General features: G+C 36.2%; 1 long non-coding RNA gene and 1 pseudogene across 1 annotated transcript; both read left to right on the top strand.

Moving 5' to 3' along the window:
- The first annotated feature begins 7,688 nt into the window (after positions 1 to 7,688).
- LOC113276738 lies at positions 7,689 to 7,788 on the top strand (annotated as a pseudogene).
- A 5,443-nt stretch (positions 7,789 to 13,231) lies between these two features.
- Positions 13,232 to 15,229, top strand: LOC113273847. The gene is made up of 3 exons (XR_003322635.1): positions 13,232 to 13,509; positions 14,381 to 14,458; positions 14,961 to 15,229. It is a non-coding gene; the product is annotated as an uncharacterized LOC113273847 (long non-coding RNA).
- The last annotated feature ends 4,213 nt before the right edge of the window (positions 15,230 to 19,442 follow it).

The following is a 19,442-nucleotide window of genomic DNA, read 5'->3' as shown; positions in this document are numbered from 1 at the left end:
AAGAGAAAGCAAAGAGAATGAATGAATTCTTACCGATCGGTTTCTAGAGATAATACCAAGGAAAACACTAAGGAACGAACCACATTTGATAAGGGAAGCCAAGGTCGGTGATGTGATTTGTAGATAGTGGTAAAAGTGGTTCGATTAACAGACTTGTGAAGGATATTAATTAGACTTAAATTCTAATATTAAAATAGAAAACTCACTAAAAATTATAGCAATCCCAATCAAAGTTGATATCAATATTAAAAGAACACCGAGGCTAAGATTCCACTATTTTCCAAATTCAAAGTGATTTAATCCAATATTTATATTCATGCAATTTTCTTGTTCAATTTGATTCTTACTATTGCAACAAGTAGATTTTCTAAAGCAATAATTGTAAATACCAAGCATGAAGCATCAAGAGTCTATAAACTAAGCATACTCCATCAAAATAGATCACAATCACTCAAATAAAAATTATATTCAGTAATAGTCCAAGGCAAATAATCATAATAATAATTGCAATAAATTAAATTAAATAGATTGTACCGCTTTTTGTTGGAAAAATAGCTTCCTATATCGCCTTAGCAATGGGGTTTAGCTCCTCATATCAAAAACAGGTTCAAAATAATAAATCATGGCTCAAAAGGTGGTTTTATTGAAGAGAATATATAAAACAGCAGATCTGCAACGGTGTATAGAAGTCACCGTTACAGTTGGTGTTGCAATACTGAAGATATACGTTACTAATCAACTGTTACAGGATTAGAAAATTAAGACCCTAGAATACGACTGTCCTGCACAGCTTAATGTTCTTCAGCTATTAAACAACGACACTGTTCTACGACTGTTTCCCGTGCGTCAATGTTCTTCGCGTTCTTCCTCTTCAGCAGCAGCAACAGCAGAAACAGAGTTTGGTAAAGCTATGATTTCTTCTTCTCTGGCTCTCCTTAGGTCCCCAAACTCTCGACACCCCTTCTATATGACCCAAACAATCTATTTATATCAAAAATACCGATTAAATCTCTCCCAAATCTTCCAAAATCTCTTTCCTTCTCTTCACGGTAAAGTTACGGCAATTTCTTGTTTTAGAATTTGTACGCGTTTCTGAGCTTTCCTTTTTATTCTAAACTCTTCCTTAGATAGATACAAATCTTTGGGAAGGTTTACAACACTTTAATCTCTCTAAAATTCTCTAAAACAGGTCACACACGTGACTTTCCATATTTTCTGTTGTGATAAAAATCCATCGATTGAGACCAGTCTAATCGATTTCAACACCCATACCAGATTCCTAGACCCATAAAGAGTCTATCCTATGAAAATCAAAGGTTTAATCGACCTCAAACTCCTTCAAATCAATAACCCTAAATCTGCCAGAAATGTATCTACTTTCCCGCCTTTTGAATTTCAAATATTGAAGATGGTTTCCCCTTATCCATGGTAGGGGTGCGATTAGCAGCTGCCTGGAAATGGGACACCCCTTAGTAATTAGGTTACCCCTTATCCAAATTGAGAGTCCGAATAGCAAATGTCCTCCGGGTGCTTTCCGACAACTTTTCGAGCCAATTTTTTCCAAAAATGTTTATTGGCTAAAAATACCTACAAATAAATAAAACACCATAATAAGTACAAAAATTAGCCCTAACAATATATAGAATCGAATCGGACACAAAAATGTGTCTATCAAATACCCCCAAACCTATTATTTGCTAGTCCTCGAGCAAAAATAAAATAGAAATAAAATCCTAACTCACTGTCGCAGGCATCGTCGATTGCATTTAGCGTATGCAATAAGCTTTTAAACCCCTAGGTGTCCCTAGTGGTGGAGTGTTGTCTCCGGAGAGCTTACCAGAGGTATACCCACAAAACCTTTGTACTCCAGACCCTAGCTATCTACACAGAACCTTGGAAGGCACTAAAGAATCTCCTTGGTTGGCATACTTATTGACTACAGGAGGAAGTACCCTGATGCGAAATTCCAATTGTTGTACACGAGTTTGCACTCAAGCATACTAAAATTCATATATAAGTGACAGAGCTCTACTCAGATAGTTGCACTATGGACATCAATATCCGGAGTCGAAACTAATCACATGGATAGATCAAGAAGATGAGTATAGAGAAAAACATAGATGGTTTTGATGTTTACTAGGTGAACGGTGTTTCTCATATCTTTCTGAAGGCCTCCGCAAAAATGAACCTATCCTAATGGATTGAGATACCGGTCTGACTAATATCAACACACTGGCATATACAAGGGTACCATTGGTCGATAATCCTAACTCTAGGTCAACACAACTAGCATATACAAGGGTTCCAGTGGTCGACTTTATTGAATTTATTCCAGTTGGTCTGATGGTCTGATCTCTTTTTTTTTTTTTTTGGTATCTCAATCACTCTAATTCACCCTAGCATTGGTAACAACTTGAATCGTGAGCCCCACCTAATCACTTAGAGAAACATAGTTTAAAAACAAAATAAAATAAAAACAGAAGTGAAAAAGACTCAACGAGATATGGTGAAACTATCATGTTATTTCTAACACATGAGCTCTGTGCTTTTATGAATAGACTCTTTAGATGTTGCCATCTAGTCAGATTGGTTCCTCAACTCCTACAACCAAAATGATTCCATCCACTTAGATTGGTTAGTGCCATCCTTAATAGGGATAAATTTCTAGGCTCTGGAGTTTATTTATTGCAACGAAAAGGTAACAAAAAGTTCTACCCCACCCCCAAACTTAAATCTAACATTGTCCACCATGTTTCTAATCAAAGAACAGTACCAAAAATATAGTAACATGAGGAAATAGTAAAGAGAGAAGTCGGAAAGATAGTACCTGGGTGAAGTGTAACCAAAAACCTAAAAAATATTATACAACATACAAAATCGCCTCGATGGTCAATCAAGGTAAACAGGGTCCTCCAGAGGGACCTCCTCAACATCACCTGTAGGAAAAGGCTCTAAAAAGGGCTTCAATCGCTGACCGTTAACCTTCGAAGAACTACTACCATCTGGTGTCTCAATCTCAACACGCCATGAGGAAAAACAGTACGGACCACAAAAGGACCGGTCCACCGAGAGCGCAACTTCCCGGGGAATAGATGCAAACGAGTGTCATACAGAAGAACTTTTTGACCTGGAGAAAATGACTTTCGTAAAATATTCCTATCATGCACAAGTTTCATTTTGTTCTTATACTCCTTAGCACTATCGTATGCATCTCTACGAATCTCGTCCAACTCATTGAGCTGGAGCTTTCTTTGAGCTCCTGCCTTGTCAAGTGAAAAGTTTAAGTTCTTAATAGCCCAATAGGCTCGATGCTCTAACTCAACAGGCAGGTGACATGCCTTGCCAAACACTAAACGATAAGGTGACATTCCAATGGGTGTCTTAAACGCAGTACGGTAAGCCCATAAGGCATCAGTAAGCCTCGACGACCAGTCTTTCCTATTTGGATTAACTGTTTTCTCTAGAATACGTTTAATTTCCCTATTGGAAACCTCTACCTGACCACTAGTCTGAGGGTGATATGGGGTTGCTACTTTATGGGTAATACCGTATTGTTTCATTAAAAGAGCAAACGGTCTATTACAAAAGTGTGAACCTCCATCACTAATTATAGCTCGCGGCGTACCAAAACGTGTAAGTATATTCTCTTTCAAAAACTGGACTACGACCCTGTGGTCATTCGTTTTACACGGAACCGCCTCAACCCACTTAGACACATAGTCTACAGCGACAAGTATGTAAAGATAACCAAACGAAATAGGAAATGGACCCATAAAATCAATGCCCCACACATCAAAGACCTCAATCACTAAAATAGGGTTCAAAGGCATCATATTTCTACGGGAAATGGTTCCTAACTTCTGGCAACGCTCACAAGAAACACAATGACTATGGGAATCTTTAAACAACGAAGGCCAGTAAAATCCACACTGCAAAATCTTAGCAGCAGTCTTAGCACTAAAATGACCCCCACATGCATGTTCATGACAAAAGGAGATAATACTAGACTGGTCACTCTCAGATACACATCTCCTAATAATCTGGTCCGGACAATACTTAAACAGATAAGGATCGTCCCAAAAGAAATGCTTAACCTCGGCTAAAAACCTAGAACGATCTTGCTTACCCCAATGTTGAGGGGTTCGACCAGTAACAAGATAATTCACTATATTTGCATACCAAGGTGATTGGGAAACAGAAACAATTGTTCATCAGGAAAGCTATCCCTTATAGGAAGGGAATCACTAGGGGAACTAACAACTAGCCTAGACAAGTGGTCTGCTACTACATTTTCTGCACCCTTTGTCTCTAATGTCTGATGTCTGGGAAAATTCCTGTAACAATAGGATCCATCTAATCAATCTAGGTTTGGTATCCTTCTTAGATAAAAGGTATTTCAAAGCAGCATGATCTGTATAGATTATGATCTTAGAACCTAATAGGTAGGACCTAAACTTATCCAAGGCAAACACGATGGCTAAAAGTTCCTTCTCGGTAGTTGTGTAGTTCATTTGGGCATCATTCAGAGTTTTGCTAGCATAATAAATCACATGAAGTAATTTGTTTTCTCGTTGTCCTAAAACGACGCCTATAGCATAATCTGAAGAATCACACATAATCTCAAAGGGTAGGTTCCAGTTAGGTGCCTGGACTATCGGGGCAGTAGTGAGTAAAGTTTTAAGCTTCTCAAAAGCCTCTAAACAAGCATCATCAAAGACAAACTTAACATCTTTTGCAAGCAAATTGCAAAGAGGTCTAGAAATCAAGCTAAAATCCTTAATGAATCGACGGTAAAAACCTGCATGCCCTAGGAATGACCTAATATCTTTTACGGTTTTTGGGACCTGTAAAGTCTTAATAAGGTCAACTTTGGCTTTGTCTACCTCTATACCCTTTGAAGAGACGATGTGCCCTAACAATTCCTGATTTAACCATGAAATGGCATTTTTCCCAATTAAGCACTAAATTTTTTTCCTTACACCTAGTCAACACTAATGTCAAATGATGCAAGCACTCATCGAAAGATGAACCAAACACTGAAAAATCATCCATAAAGACCTCTAAGAACCGTTCTACCATATCAGAAAATATGCTCATCATACAACGCTGAAAAGTTGCAGGGGCATTACATAGCCCGAAAGGCATGCGTCTATACGCAAAGGTACCAAAGGGACAGGTAAAAGTGGTTTTCTCTTGGTCTTCTGGGGCAATAACGATCTGATTATAACCGGAGTAGCCATCTAAGAAGCAATAGTGACTATGTCCAGCTAATCGCTCTAGCATTTGGTCGATAAAAGGAAGGGGAAAGTGATCCTTCCTTGTGACCTTGTTCAATTTCCTATAGTCAATACACACACGCCATCCCGTGGTCACTCGGGTTGGGATTAATTCATTATTATCATTCTGGACTACAGTGATACCTGATTTCTTGGGGACAACCTGAACAGGGCTGACCCACTTACTGTCTGAAATTGGGTAAATAATACCCGCATCTAACAACTTAAGCACCTCTTTTCGAACTACCTCTTTCATGTTAGGGTTCAGTCGACGTTGCATCTCCCTAGAAGGTTTGGAGTCTTCCTCTAAATGAATCTGATGCATACACACAGTAGGACTTATACCCTTAATGTCTGCTATAGTCCACCCTAAAGCTTCCTTATTGTCTTGAAGTACATTTACTAGCCTACTTTCCTGATCACTATCCAAATGGAAGCTACAATCACAGGTAAAGTCTCAGATGGGCCTAAAAACACATACTTTAGAGTATCGGGTAGTGGTTTAAGGTCCAACTTTGGGGGCTCTTCTAAAGAAGGAATTAGGGTAGTCTCAGAAACTGGTAACGGTTCGAACCTAGCTTTCCATCTATCAGTGTCTAACACAGGGGTAGAATCTAATAGAGCATTCACCTGTTCAATAGTGCTATCGTCGTCAAAATCTAAACCAAAATGGGATAGACAACTTTCTAATGGGTCTTCAGACAAGATGTTTGGTAATGACTCCTGAACTAAGGCTTCTATCATGTTCACCTCCTCAACACATGTGTCATCTAGCTCATGAGGTTGCTTACTGACATTAAAAATGTTCATCTCCATAGTCATATTACCAAAAGATAAACTCATCACACCATTTCGACAGTTAATGATCGCATTAGACGTAGCTAAAAATGGGCGACCTAAAATCACAGGTATCTGGTTCTCTGGGTCAGGGACAGGTTGGGTATCTAGGACCACGAAATCCACTGGATAAATAAACTTGTCGACCTCAATAAGAACATCCTCGATAACACCTCGAGGGATTTTAACAGACCTATCAGCTAACTGCAGTGTCATCTGAGTAGGTTTCATTTCACCAAGTCCTAGCTGTAAGTATACATGGAATGGCAGTAAGTTCACACTGGCTCCTAAGTCAAGTAAAGCTTTTCTACCCGGAAGTTACCTATTGTGCAAGCAATGGTAGGAGAACCTGGGTCTTTGTACTTTGGAGTTGTGGTGTTCTGAATGATTGAACTTACGTGACTAGCTAAAAAGGCTTTCTTATGGACGCTAAGTTTTCGCTTTCGCGTACACATATCCTTAAGGAACTTGGCATAAGCAGGAATTTGCCTAATTGCATCTAATAAGGGAAGGTTTATGGTAACTTGCTTAAAAACCTCCACTATGTCATTAAAGTTCGATTCCTTCTTTGTTGGTACTAATAGCTGAGGAAATGGGGCTCTAGGCCTAAAATCAGACCTTTCAGGAACCGAATTCACATCATCAGAAACTTTATCAGTCTCTTCAGCTACTGGTCCTGAGAGGTGAGATCCTGAGGGGTGAACTACAGTATGTTCACTATCGGCATGGTTACCTTATTGTCTACAACTCTACCACTTCTAAGGGTTCTAACAACATTCAATTGATTCGATGGTTTTGCACCTAATTCATGAACTCCTCTAGGGTTGGGTTGTGTTTGACTAGGAAACTTACCTTTTTCTCTCAAAGAATCACTTATCAGACCAACCTGGGTTTTTAACTCGGAAATAGCCTGACTATTTTCTTGTCCTATCCTGTTACTAGCTTGTAGACTCTGTTCTACGGATAACTGAAATTTTGCAGTTTGCTGAGTTAACAAGGCGAGAGATTCCTCTAAACTTAGGATTTTCTTATCTGACTGATTCTGAAACTGAGCTAGTCCTGAAGGATTCTTAGTATAGCCAAAACCTGGGGAGCATTAGAATTACTAAACTGACCTTGACTTTGGCCCTTAGACCACGAAAGGTTCGGATGGTTTCTCCAACCAGGATTATAGGTTTCTGAATATGGGTCAATCTTTTGACGGTTATCAAATCTAGTGTTATTATAAAGAGCATTGGCCTGCTCTTCAATATTCTGGCCTTCCCAAAAAGGCTCCACTCTACCACTAGTCTGGCCCACTTCTAAGGCTTCTAACCTTTTTGCTATAGCAGCAATTTTGGCATCTGATTCATAGCCTCCTTCTACCCTATTAACGTTTCCTCTACTTAAAAGAATTGTTTTCTGGGGTGCCCTACTATTTTCCCATTGCTGGGTTTTTTCGGCGATTTCATTAAAAAATTCCATCGCCGCATCAACAGTTTGGTTTTCAAATCCACCAGTGCATAGAGACTAACCATGGTCGTTGTGGAATAATCTAAACCCTCATAAAGGATCTGAACTAGCCTAACCTTTTCTAAACCATGATGAGGACACTGGGATAATAAATCATTGAACCTTTCCAAATACCTATATAAAGATTCTCCCTCTTGTTGTGAAAATGTGCATATTTGCGTCCTAATAGACGATGTTTTGTGCCTAGGGAAAAACTTATTGAAAAAGGCAGATGTAAGTTGTTCATATGTCTCAATTGACTCGGAGTCCAAACTATACAGCCACGACTTGGCCTTATCTTTCAGGGAAAATGGGAATAACCTAAGTTTCAAAGCATCATCATCTAAGCCTCTAATTCTTAGAGTACTACAATTTCCTCAAAATCCCTAACATGGTAATAAGGGTTTTCATTTTCTTTCCCTAAAAATATTGGGAGCATCTGTAAGGTCCCAGGTTTCAGTTCATAGGGTGCCTCCGTTTCAGCTAACTTAATACACGAAGGACGAGTAGTCCTAGTTGGATTCAACAAAGCTTTCAAAGTTGCCATTTCTGGCGCTATCGGAGCAACATGGATTCTCTCCTCAGTCAAAGGACGTTCAAAAACAGACTCTTCAAAAGTCGGACTTTCTAGATTAAGGTAATCGAGACGCTTCGAACTACTAGGTTTCTCTTTAACAAATCTACCTAGTGCGTCTCTTTTACGTTCAGGCATACAATAGAATTTTCTAAATTGGAAGGGTAAGCAAACACAGATCAAGGCCGACTCAACCAAATCAAACCTATTGATTTCTAGCAAACAAAAAGCATGATGGCTCCACTTAGATTGTTTCTAGACCAGCTTCTAATCCTTCGAACGGGAATTCGTTACAATTTAAGCAAACCCCTCTGGAATCAATCCGAGTTAACGTAAGTTGAATAGAGGCGAGCTCGGTGGAGCTTTGATACCCAAGGCCTCACCGGTATTACAAGGCGGCGCAATCACGCATTCAACTTACATAAACCGTCAAGAACTTCGAAGTATGCTTAAAAGAGTAACCAATATTTTTCGAATGACTTTCCTGTTAAGCTCGTTACCCTATCGGTCTCTTTCTAGTCAAAATTTTAGGCTTAGGTTCGCGTAGGTTACGTGTTCCTAAAGCGGGCAAGAAGAGAACGGTGATGAAATCCGAACCCTTATCTTGTATGGCCAGGCCTTGCCCTTTACTAGAAAAATAAATATGCGTATTCAGTCCTCAACATATATGCATACGAAGGAGTCCAGTAACTCGCTGACAGGGGATTCACGAGTGTTTAGAATCTTACCTCCCGTTCCAGACGGGGAATGAATCGGTTGTAGTCGACTCGGGCCACTGACTCCGATGTCTAGTGTACGAACCCAAGGTGCAGAGACAATATCGTAATTGTCCTCCTTCTCTGCAAACAATTTATATTTAAAGTACCCTTCCGTAGGGTAATAAAAAAATAATGTCCCAAGGTCCAAAAGTCCAAAAAAAAAATAATTATAAAAATAATAAACCCTAATACAGTTTTTTTTTTAAAAAGAAAATAAACAAACCCTAAACTAAAATTGTCTAAAATAAAATTTTCTTCTTTTCTGTTCTTTTTGCTTTAATCTTTAGCTCTAAGTCTTTATGAAATCACCAAACTCTTTGGCTCAATTTTCTTTATGATCCAGAACCTGTAGAGACAAGATAAATACCCAAAAAAATAAAAAAATAATAATAAAAATAAATAAAATAAATCTAAAACCCTAAAAACAAGTCCGCGTCGGCGGCGCCAAAAATTGGTGTGATTTGTAGATAGTGGTAAAAGTGGTTCGATTCTCAGACTTGTGAAGGATATTAATTAGACTTAAATTCTAATATTAAAATAGAAAACTCACTAAAAATTATAGCAAACTCAATCAAAGTTGATATCAATATCAAAAGAACACTGAGGCTAAGATTCCACTATTTTCCAAATTCAAAGTGATTTAATCCAATATTTATATTCACGCAATTTTCTTTTTCAATTTGATTCTTACTATTGCAACAAGTAGATTTTCTAAAGCAATAATTGTAAATACCAAGCATGAAGCATCAAGAGTCTATAAACTAAGCATACTCCATCAAAATAGATCACAATCACTCAAATAAAAATCATATTCAATAATAGTCCAAGGCAAATAATCATAATAATAATTGCAATAAATTAAATTAAATAGATTGTACCGCTTTTTGTTGGAAAAATAGCTTCCTCTATCGCCTTAGCAATGGGGTTTAGCTCCTCATATCAAAAACAGGTTCAAAATAATAAATCATGGCTCAAAAGGTGGTTTTATTGAAGAGAATATATAAAACAGCAGATCTGCAACGGTGTATAGATGTTACAGAAGTCACCATTACAGTTGGTGTTGCAATACTGAAGATATACGTTACTAATCAACTGTTACAGGATCAGAAATTTAAGATCCTAGAATACGACTGTCCTGCACAGCTTAATGTTCTTCAGCTGTTAAACAACGACACTGTTCTGCTACTGTTTCCCGTGCTTCAATGTTCTTCGCGTTCTTCCTCTTCAGCAGCAGCAGCAGCAGAAACAGGATTTGGTAAAGCTCTGATTTCTTATTCTCTGGATCTCCTTAGGTCCCCAAACTCTCTACACCCCTTCTATATGACCCAAACAATATATTTATATCAAAAATACCGATTAAATCTCTCCCAAATCTTCCAAAATCTCTTTCCTTCTCTTCATGGCAAAGTTGCGGCAATTTCTTGTTTTAGAATTTCTACGCGTTTCTGTGATTTCCTTTTTATTCTAAACTCTTCCTTAGAGAGATATAAATCTTTGGGAAGGTTTACAACACTTTAATCTCTCTAAAATTCCCTAAAACATGTCACACACGTGACTTTCTATATTTTCTGTTGTGATAAAAATCCGTCGATTGAGCCCAGTCTAATCGATTTCAACACCCATATCAGATTCCTAGACCCATAAGGAGTCTATCCTATGAAAATCAAAGGTTTAATCGACCTCAAACTCCTTCAAATCGCCAGAACTGTATTTACTTTCCCGCCTTTTGAATTTCAAATGTTGAAGATGGTTGCCCCTTATCCAGGGTAGGGATGCGATTAACAGCTGCCTGGAAATGGGATGCCCCTTAGTAATTAGGTTACCCCTTATCCAAAGTGAGAGTCCGAATAGCAAATGTCCTCCTGGTGCTTTCCAACAACTTTTCGAGCCAATTTTTTCCAAAAATGTTTATTGGCCAAAAATACCTACAAATAAATAAAACACCATAATAAGTACAAAAATGAGCCCTAACAATATATAGAATCGAGACAAATCGGACACAAAAATGTGTCTATCAGTCGGTCCAAAGGATAAAAGACTATTTTGCCCTTCATATTTATCCATAGATATCTTCTTCGTCCAGTATTCGATTGGCACGTTCGAGTAGTCTATTCTGCGTAACTTTTCGACATCTATTCAACGGTACTATTTTCATATCTAGATCGTTGTTAGACTAATTCCTATATATTAATGTTCGAGTTAAAAAAATCGATTAATTAGCGGCTAAGACGTCTCTTGACTAGTCTAATTGTGTTGACGAGCCTGAGGGTCTTTACATTCTCCCCACCTTATATATTTTCGTCCACGAAAATCAACCATCCTTCTGGTATTCAAAACTCCCCACCTTATAGAATAATCCCATCTCTTGTCTAAACGCAAACAACAAGTAACAAAGCACAAACCTATATGGCTCTACAACTAAAATCTAAAATTTATAACTCTAAGTTCAATTATGCTGAGTTAAGTTCTATCAAATGGTGAAGTCTAAGTTTCTTGCACGAATTTCTATAATGGAGAACTATAAATTTCCGTCTTTAAGACCTCTACACTAATTTCTATTTCATAAGATATATAATTGTCTCTGATTACAAGGGAGATTCCTAAGAATCTTTCTAAGTGTAATTATGTCTAACAGTTTCCTAAAATAATTAGGACACACTCCTATGATCAGTCATCTCTGAATGTAGTTGCCCTGTCAAGGTTGGCCAGTCCCAACAATGCCTTCCTATGAACAGAGAAAACAGAACCTTCACTATTCCCCAGTGATGGATTAACTAAATACAAACTTATTAAGATTAATTAAGTATTAATTTATTAAAATTAATTAGTCTTTAAACTTTTATCGTAATTAGTGTAAGTTTGATAAATTTACTTCGTAAAATATATAAAGAGTTTACATCATTTTAAACAATTTAGTCCTCTGAATTTATTTATTTATTTCTATATATATATTTTTTTTCACTATTATTATTCATTTATTTTAATGAAATTGAATTTTAATTCCAAATATTATCTATTATAAATTTATTACCAGCTTAATTACTCGGATATTGTTATCAACTGTGTCATTGTTCCCATTATTCTTAAGTTGATAGTCCAATTGGTACATTAAGTCTTAATCTTCTAAATACCATTCTACATTCACGTAAAGATTGATATAATATATTTTATTTATTCACATTGAACTTGTATAGTATATCTTGTTAAACATTGACGTTGGTAATTTAATATGATCTAAATTTGAGTCTGCATAAAATTATAATATATCTTAATATATCTTACGAGTTTATTTCCTTTTAATTCTAATATTGCATTACATCAAAATTCTATCATTACTATTTCATGTATATTTGTTTCATTTAAAGATTTGCTGGATCATCTATTACACTAAAAAATAATTTTGATACAAAATTACTAACAAGTTGAGTCTTTTTATATAAATATTAGTTAGCAACTACTTATATGAGCTATTAGACTAGTCAAGAAAAGTAGTTAGGATACCAACACTGTAGCATATGCCCATATAAGCTGCTATCTTAGGGGGCGCTACTAATGGGCTCTGATGATATTTAGCTAACCAATCCACCTGATCGGTTTATTGGTCCATTTCAGATTGTTGAGAAGATTGGAGAGGTAGCATATAGGCTTGCACTACCAGCAAGCATGAGTCAAGTTCATGACGTGTTTCATGTGTTTATGCTTCGTGGATACGAGTCCGATTCCTCTCATGTGTTAGATTGGAAAACTCTATCGTTGGAAGATAATGGTTCTTATAAAGAAGGGTCAGTAGGAATTCTGGACCGTAAAGAAAAAGTTTTGCGAAATAAAATCATCCCACTAGTGAAAGTGCGCTGGATTCATCATAATACAGAAGAAGCTACTTGGGAGAAAGAATCCGATATGCGAGCTAATTATCCAGGATTTTTCATTTGAGGTATGTTCCTTTTCTTTTCGAGGACGAAAAGTTCTTTTAGGTAGGGTGATTATAGCAGTCCAATAATTTATCTTTTGATTTTTGGCATTAGGAATGCACAATTATTAATAATTGGAGATAGTATAATTTTTGTGGTTAGTCGACCATTCGGTTGGTTCGTTATTTTGGTTGGTTATCAGTGTTCTTTTGTGAATTAGACTGCCAAGTCTTCTTACTGTGTCTTAGATTTGGTTGCTGTTGAATGACTAGCTTAGTGTAATACTAGGATTATTATTATTTTTAATTAGCTTAGAGTGCAGTCTCCTTGACATGTGGTGAAATTCTAAATCGACACATAGGGTCACAATCTGTTAAGGACCCGTTTGGCTAGAAAAGAAAAGGGATATGATTAAACTCTCGAATTTATCTTCTTGTATTCATTGTTTTTTTTCAACGAGATTAGAAAAAAAAAAATAAGAAGAGAGGCTGAGTGAAAAGACAAAGAGCAGAAGAAAAAAGTGAATTTTGATTTGAATCTCTAATTTCAATCTGAGAGGAAAGAAGGTTATGGTCATGAACCCTTCATTTGGTAGGACTTCTGTAGAAAATTGAAGGATTGTTAAAAAGGGGCTTCTCTGTGTTCTTGGTAGAAGATTACTGGTAAGAATTCGACCTTGAGTATATATCTTGTTTCAACTAATTTAGTTCGTGTTCAATGATTCTGCAACCAACATAAATTGTAATCAATGATTCTATGGCTCCTAATACTACTTAATCGTTTCAATTTGTGTTTATGAAACTTAGGGTTTCTTTTAGAAATGGGTTTCATCTCTGCCTACTGCTGATGCTTGATAGGTGTAGAACTGTGTTAGGGTTGGAATTAGATATATTATGATCTTACCTGATACCATGGATTTTAGATTTCTTATGAAAAATTGTTGAATTGAAGTACACAGTAACACGCCAGAATTTTACATGAAGTCAGGTGACATTTAGACATTTTTAAGGCTTTGAAGCTTATGAATGGGATTAAAGTTTTTTCCTTTGAAAAGTAGATCCCTGAATGGTGATGAAAACTTGGTGTTAAATGCTCCACTTTGATTTATACGTTGTGAGAAGTACTAGTTTCAGATACAACTGTTTTGTATTTACGGCAGTTGCGTTTTCAACGATGTGGACGTGTTTTGTTTCTTAATCTAGCTTAAGACTTTTACTGCTAAGTACCAGTTATCCTTTGAACAAGAATTCCAACATGATGATTTTAGTGTTGTTATGAAATCTGGAGTTTCCTTGTAACTGCAGTGAGTAGGCATCTTTTTGGACTTTTATAGATATGCTAGAGACCGATTTAGTTCATGTTGTCTTAACGAAAATTGTAGAGGAGATTGCTATCTTTCTAAAGAGCTATTGGTTGTTTAAATTCAATCAAATATGAATGTTTTATACACCCCGAAATTTAGACCCTTGTGTTGTTTACAAGAATGATGGAAGTTGAAGATGAAGCAAGTTTTAACCAAACTGCACTGTGCAGGTTTTCTTATATGATTAGGTGTCCCTGGATTTCAGTTGGCGGACTATGCAGATTGAGGTTTGAGTAGCTGGAGTTGAGGTGGGAACTTACAGTACTCTTTTGTAATCATTGATGCTCTTTACAAAACTGTGTCTATGTGCTTAATCAAAACGCATGCATTGCTGAATCTTTCATTACTTAAAATTCTGTTGATTCTTTTAACCTTTCCGTTACTTGGAAAGGAACTGAAGTGTATTTGCTTGCCTTATGAGTGTTCTGGGAAATAAGAATTTCCTTCTATGGTATTTAGGATTGTGCTCCTTCTTTTATACCTAGCTTTTATGCATATATTGGTCGGCAGTTTGTGAGTTCGGAATTGTCGACATCCATACGTACGATTAGGTGTGGATTTGCGAGTTCGGAATTGCACAACCATATTATACATTGTTTGATGAAGGAGTAGGTCCGTATATTCAGTGGGTTAAATGTGCTTTCAACGTTTGGTAAATTTGCATTGTTTGAAATTCAACTTTAATGATTCCATTTGAGAAATGTAAGTATCCACTGAGCTTGTTGGTCTCACTCTTTCCACCTCTTTTAGTGACAGGTAACTGTGATGTAAGTGGCGTCGATTTGGGCGAAGGAGAATTTAACGTTTGGGTCGATTAGTTGTGTTAACTTATGTCCTTGAGAGATCATTGCTGGTCTCAGTAGGACTGTGCAGTCTAATATCTTTCGGAAGGTGTATTTTCTTGAGTTTTTTGATTGTAAGTAAGGCTCTACCCTCTGTATGTATATATTGTATATCACCAGAATAACACACTTGTAAATTAGATGGTTATGTATATTATGAATAGCCTAGTTTGTATCCTTGTTTTGACTTGGAATTTTTTTATCTCAGTTCAAGATAGTTTTGATTTTAGAATCCTAAATACTGATTTTGGAAAAGGGGATCTACAGTAAACATATACAGTACGTGTACCATGACAAATATAGTCACGAACAAGGTTGAGTACACGTACTTGCCTTGTCGAATATTTTCAGATGCACATAAAATTATTTCGGTGAGATAATTAACATTTGAATAAATCTATAAGAACACTGTATAAACATGATTGATCACATTATAACCTATGATTGTGACTCAAGCTTAAAGTCTTAAGTGTTTTATGAAAATGTTTAAGCTTATAGTTCAATCGGTTAGTTTCGGCTAACCATCTATGAACAATGTCTTTGTACACGGTTCGGTTACGGTTCATCCTAATCAGAGTGTATATATTGATATGTAAATCACATTTCAAAGATTCATTTAAGGGTGGATATTGTTTGCTTGGTTCCAAAGCTATCTTAGCTTAAACCTAAAGCAACCTATCCTATATAAAGGGACCCTCAAGCAACTGGGATCTTTGAATCCCGTTGCTATTCTTGTGTGTCCTAGTTTTAAACTAGAGTCGTCCTCTTCCTAAAACCCTTTTAGGGTTTAGTGACTAGAAAGACTTCACAGGGATTCATGAAGACAGGTCCAACTATCTTTTATCTTGAGAGTTCGTGTATCCTGATCTTGTTTGATTGTTGCGCTACTCACTCAAACAAGATAGATAGAAATCGCAAAGTTATATTCGTCCCAGACTTTGTGATTCCACAAGTTTAATACTTGTGAGGCGAATAATAATCTAGGCTGCTCTTCAGGAAGCATAAGAACAAATTTTAAGGTTAGCTAGACTTTGTCTATTGGTATCGATTATCGGTCTCACTTTGATCTACGATCAAAAAAGAAATCACAAGGGAGGAAGAATGGTTTAAAGTCTTCAATTGACTTGATTGATTCTTGGATATTGATCTTTGAAATCGTCTGAGTACTCTCACACGTAAATCAGGTTCACGGACTTGTCTCTGTAAACTTTCTGATCGTGAGGGAAAGAGATATAACTTTAAGTATCATTCTTTGATTGAGATTCATTAAGTTGAACTCTCATAATTATATTTAAGGTTTTCCATACAGGTTTCCTAAGAAAAAGTTAGTGGTGTATTTTGGTACCCCATCGTTTTCATTTGGTATCAGAGCAGGAAAACATGTGAAAGACCTAATAAGTCTGTGTTTGAAGCAATCTGACTATATGAACATGAGTGCAATCTCAATAAACGTACTGCCATCCTTTGATGCCACAAATTAGTTATGGTGGAAAATTGTTATGCGTTCCTTTCTATAAGCTTGTGACTTTTAGACATGGAAACTTGTGGTTACAGGATACGTTCCTACAACAGTTGTTAGAGACGAAACCACTTGCGAAGCCATTAGAAGAATATATCGAAATCGAGATAAATGTTGCAAAGCATAATTCTGACGGATTAAGGGCTATTATCCACGCCATAAGCCAAGATCTTCAACACCATATCACTTCGTGCACTATGTCTAAAAAAGCTTGGATATATTAGAAACCGAATTCGAAGGAGATACCTCAGAAAAATAAGCTAGGCTTCAAAACCTAAATTCTGACAGTGAAAATCTTCATATGTCTGATGAGGATTCATTTGACGAGTTTAACCAAACGGCGCTTGGAATTGTTAATACATCTTATGCGTTAGGGAAGACTATTCCCCAAAAGGACATTGTGATGAAAATTCTCCGATCTTTACCAGCAAGATACGAGTTTAAGAAACATGGCATCATGGAAGGAAATAACCTTGAAACTCTTTCCATAAATAGTCTCGTTGGGAAGTTGAAAATATGTGATCACGAGCACAATATGGCTAAAGATAGCGCTTTTGTAATACCCGGTATTTTTGTGTACCATTTCGGGTCGGGTTAGACCTTTTAGCTTGTCATTTAGGTTGTTGTTCTTTGGCCTTAGCCTAGGTGGGTTGCTTGAACCAGAAAAGATTAAAAATTGAGGTGGAAATAGAGTCACCTAATATTTTTATTAAACAAATGAAAATGAATAGAAAATAAGAAGGAAATTAATATAAATAAAGAAAATAATAAAATGTTAATTATTATTATTAGTATATAATAAGTTTATATTAGATTTTTGGAGAGAGAATTTAGAGAATAGAAAACCAAAAAGCTAGAGATATTTGGAGGAGAAAGATATGGAGAGGAAGAAGATGAACTGGAGTTAGGGTTCTTGAGGAGAAATTTTAATTAGGAAAATCAGTGCAGGATCAATGGAATTGAGGTAGAATGTGAAACCCTTTCTCTTTTGATGTTTCTTTGGGTGTTTATTTTATATGGTTTTGTATTGTTGGGTTTTAGTAATTTTAATCAAACAAATATATATCTCCTAATGATGATCAGGCTTTTGAAATTGTTATATAACGTGATTAAGTAACTATGGTTACATTTTGAGAACAATACATCACAAATTCACCGTTGAATTTATGTTTGAATTTGGATGATAGTTTCTGAAATTATGGACAGTTCCGCTTTTCTGTGTTTTTGATACCCTTAGGAAGTCTTAATGATAATAAAACGATTTGAGTCCTAACAAAAGTTGTATATTTGTGGTTTATATATTAGCGTGCTTTGGATTGAGTCAATTTTATATTTCTATCAATTTATCATGAATTGTTTGGTAATGACATGTAATCTGCCCAGTTTTTAGGATGTCCTTGTAAATTCGATAACTTTTGTTTGAACCGTTGGTTTTCTGTCAAATTTGGATATGTGGTTGATTATGGAGCTATGTATATTATGTAAAAGTTTCAGGAAGATCAGATGAATAAATCACCCAAATTTGTATGATGCAAAATGGATGCAGTTAGCTTGTTTGTAGAAATGCTTGAAAGAAAATTATGTTCTTATGCCATGGTTGCTTGTGCCGTGTGTAAAAATGATTTATAAAAGGAAACGAGTTCATGTTTTTCCGTTAGATGGAATATCGTTTCATGCTAACGGCGTGTAATGATCCCCGAGAGTTAAATGGGTACTGATCCCCATGGGAACTTGTGTTTCCCTCCATCGATGACGGCTGTCCATGCCGGTAAACGACAGGTGGTGTACGAATCAAGGTTTTTATACTGTGAATGAAACGGGTAACGATCCCCGAGAGCAAATGGGTATGATCTCCATAGGAACTTTTGTTCCTGACCATCGATGGAGGTTGTCCGTGCCGATAAACGATAGGTGGGTGTACGAACCAAGATTTTCGTACCGTGAACTCATGGTTTGAGGTGACTTATAAATATGTGAATAATGTGTTCGAAATCTGAACTAAATGAGTTATTTGAAACATAATCGATGTTATGAACTCATTTGTGAAATTCAAATGGAGTATTGTTGTTGTGAATTGATGAGTTGAATCCTAAATGGATGATTTGACAAATGGTTTGTTGATAATAATATAAATGTTGTGAAGTCATGGCTTGTTGGTTACGGTATTAATTTGTGAATCGTGTGTTGGAATCTCTATTGAGTGATTAGTGGAAACCTTATTGGTTTTATGAACTCAAGCATTGAAATACGATTGAAGTATTTGTAGGAAAATTTTATACTTTTGTGAACTCACGTGCGAAATCTATTTCAATGAATTGTTGAACTCAAGTGTGAACTTAAATGTATGAATTGTGAATTGATGTATTAAATCCAAAATGGATGATTAGTTGATAATAATAATGGTATAATAAACTCATGTTTGGTCGGTGACAATGTTAATATGTAAAAATGTATTGAAACTTAAATTGATGGTTTGTTGATAATAATTTTAATGCTATAAACTCATAGACTGAATTCTAGATTGGATAATTTATCGAAAATATTGTTGGTATTATGATTCTTGAATATATCATGGATTCGTTGAAGTTGTACCATGTTCTTGTCATATGTTTTTCCTTGATAAAAATGATTATGTTTGCGCATCTTTAGAGAATTGGTAATCCATTCTACTGAGCTGTCATCTCACCCCAATTGACATCCTTGCAGATTTATTAGAGTCGCGCAGCAGAAGCTAGGATTGAGTAGCTTAGTGATTTGAATCTTTTCATTGTATTGATTGAAATGTAATTTGAAATAATAAGTTTGGTGGAAATGTTGTTACAAATGATTAGCAAATTCATATGTTTAAATTCATATTAGAAAGACTAAATT

Source organism: Papaver somniferum, chromosome 4, assembly GCF_003573695.1.
Source record: "Papaver somniferum cultivar HN1 chromosome 4, ASM357369v1, whole genome shotgun sequence".
NCBI classification, from domain to species: Eukaryota; Viridiplantae; Streptophyta; class Magnoliopsida; order Ranunculales; family Papaveraceae; genus Papaver; species Papaver somniferum.
This window is presented reverse-complemented; position numbering and strand designations above follow the sequence as displayed.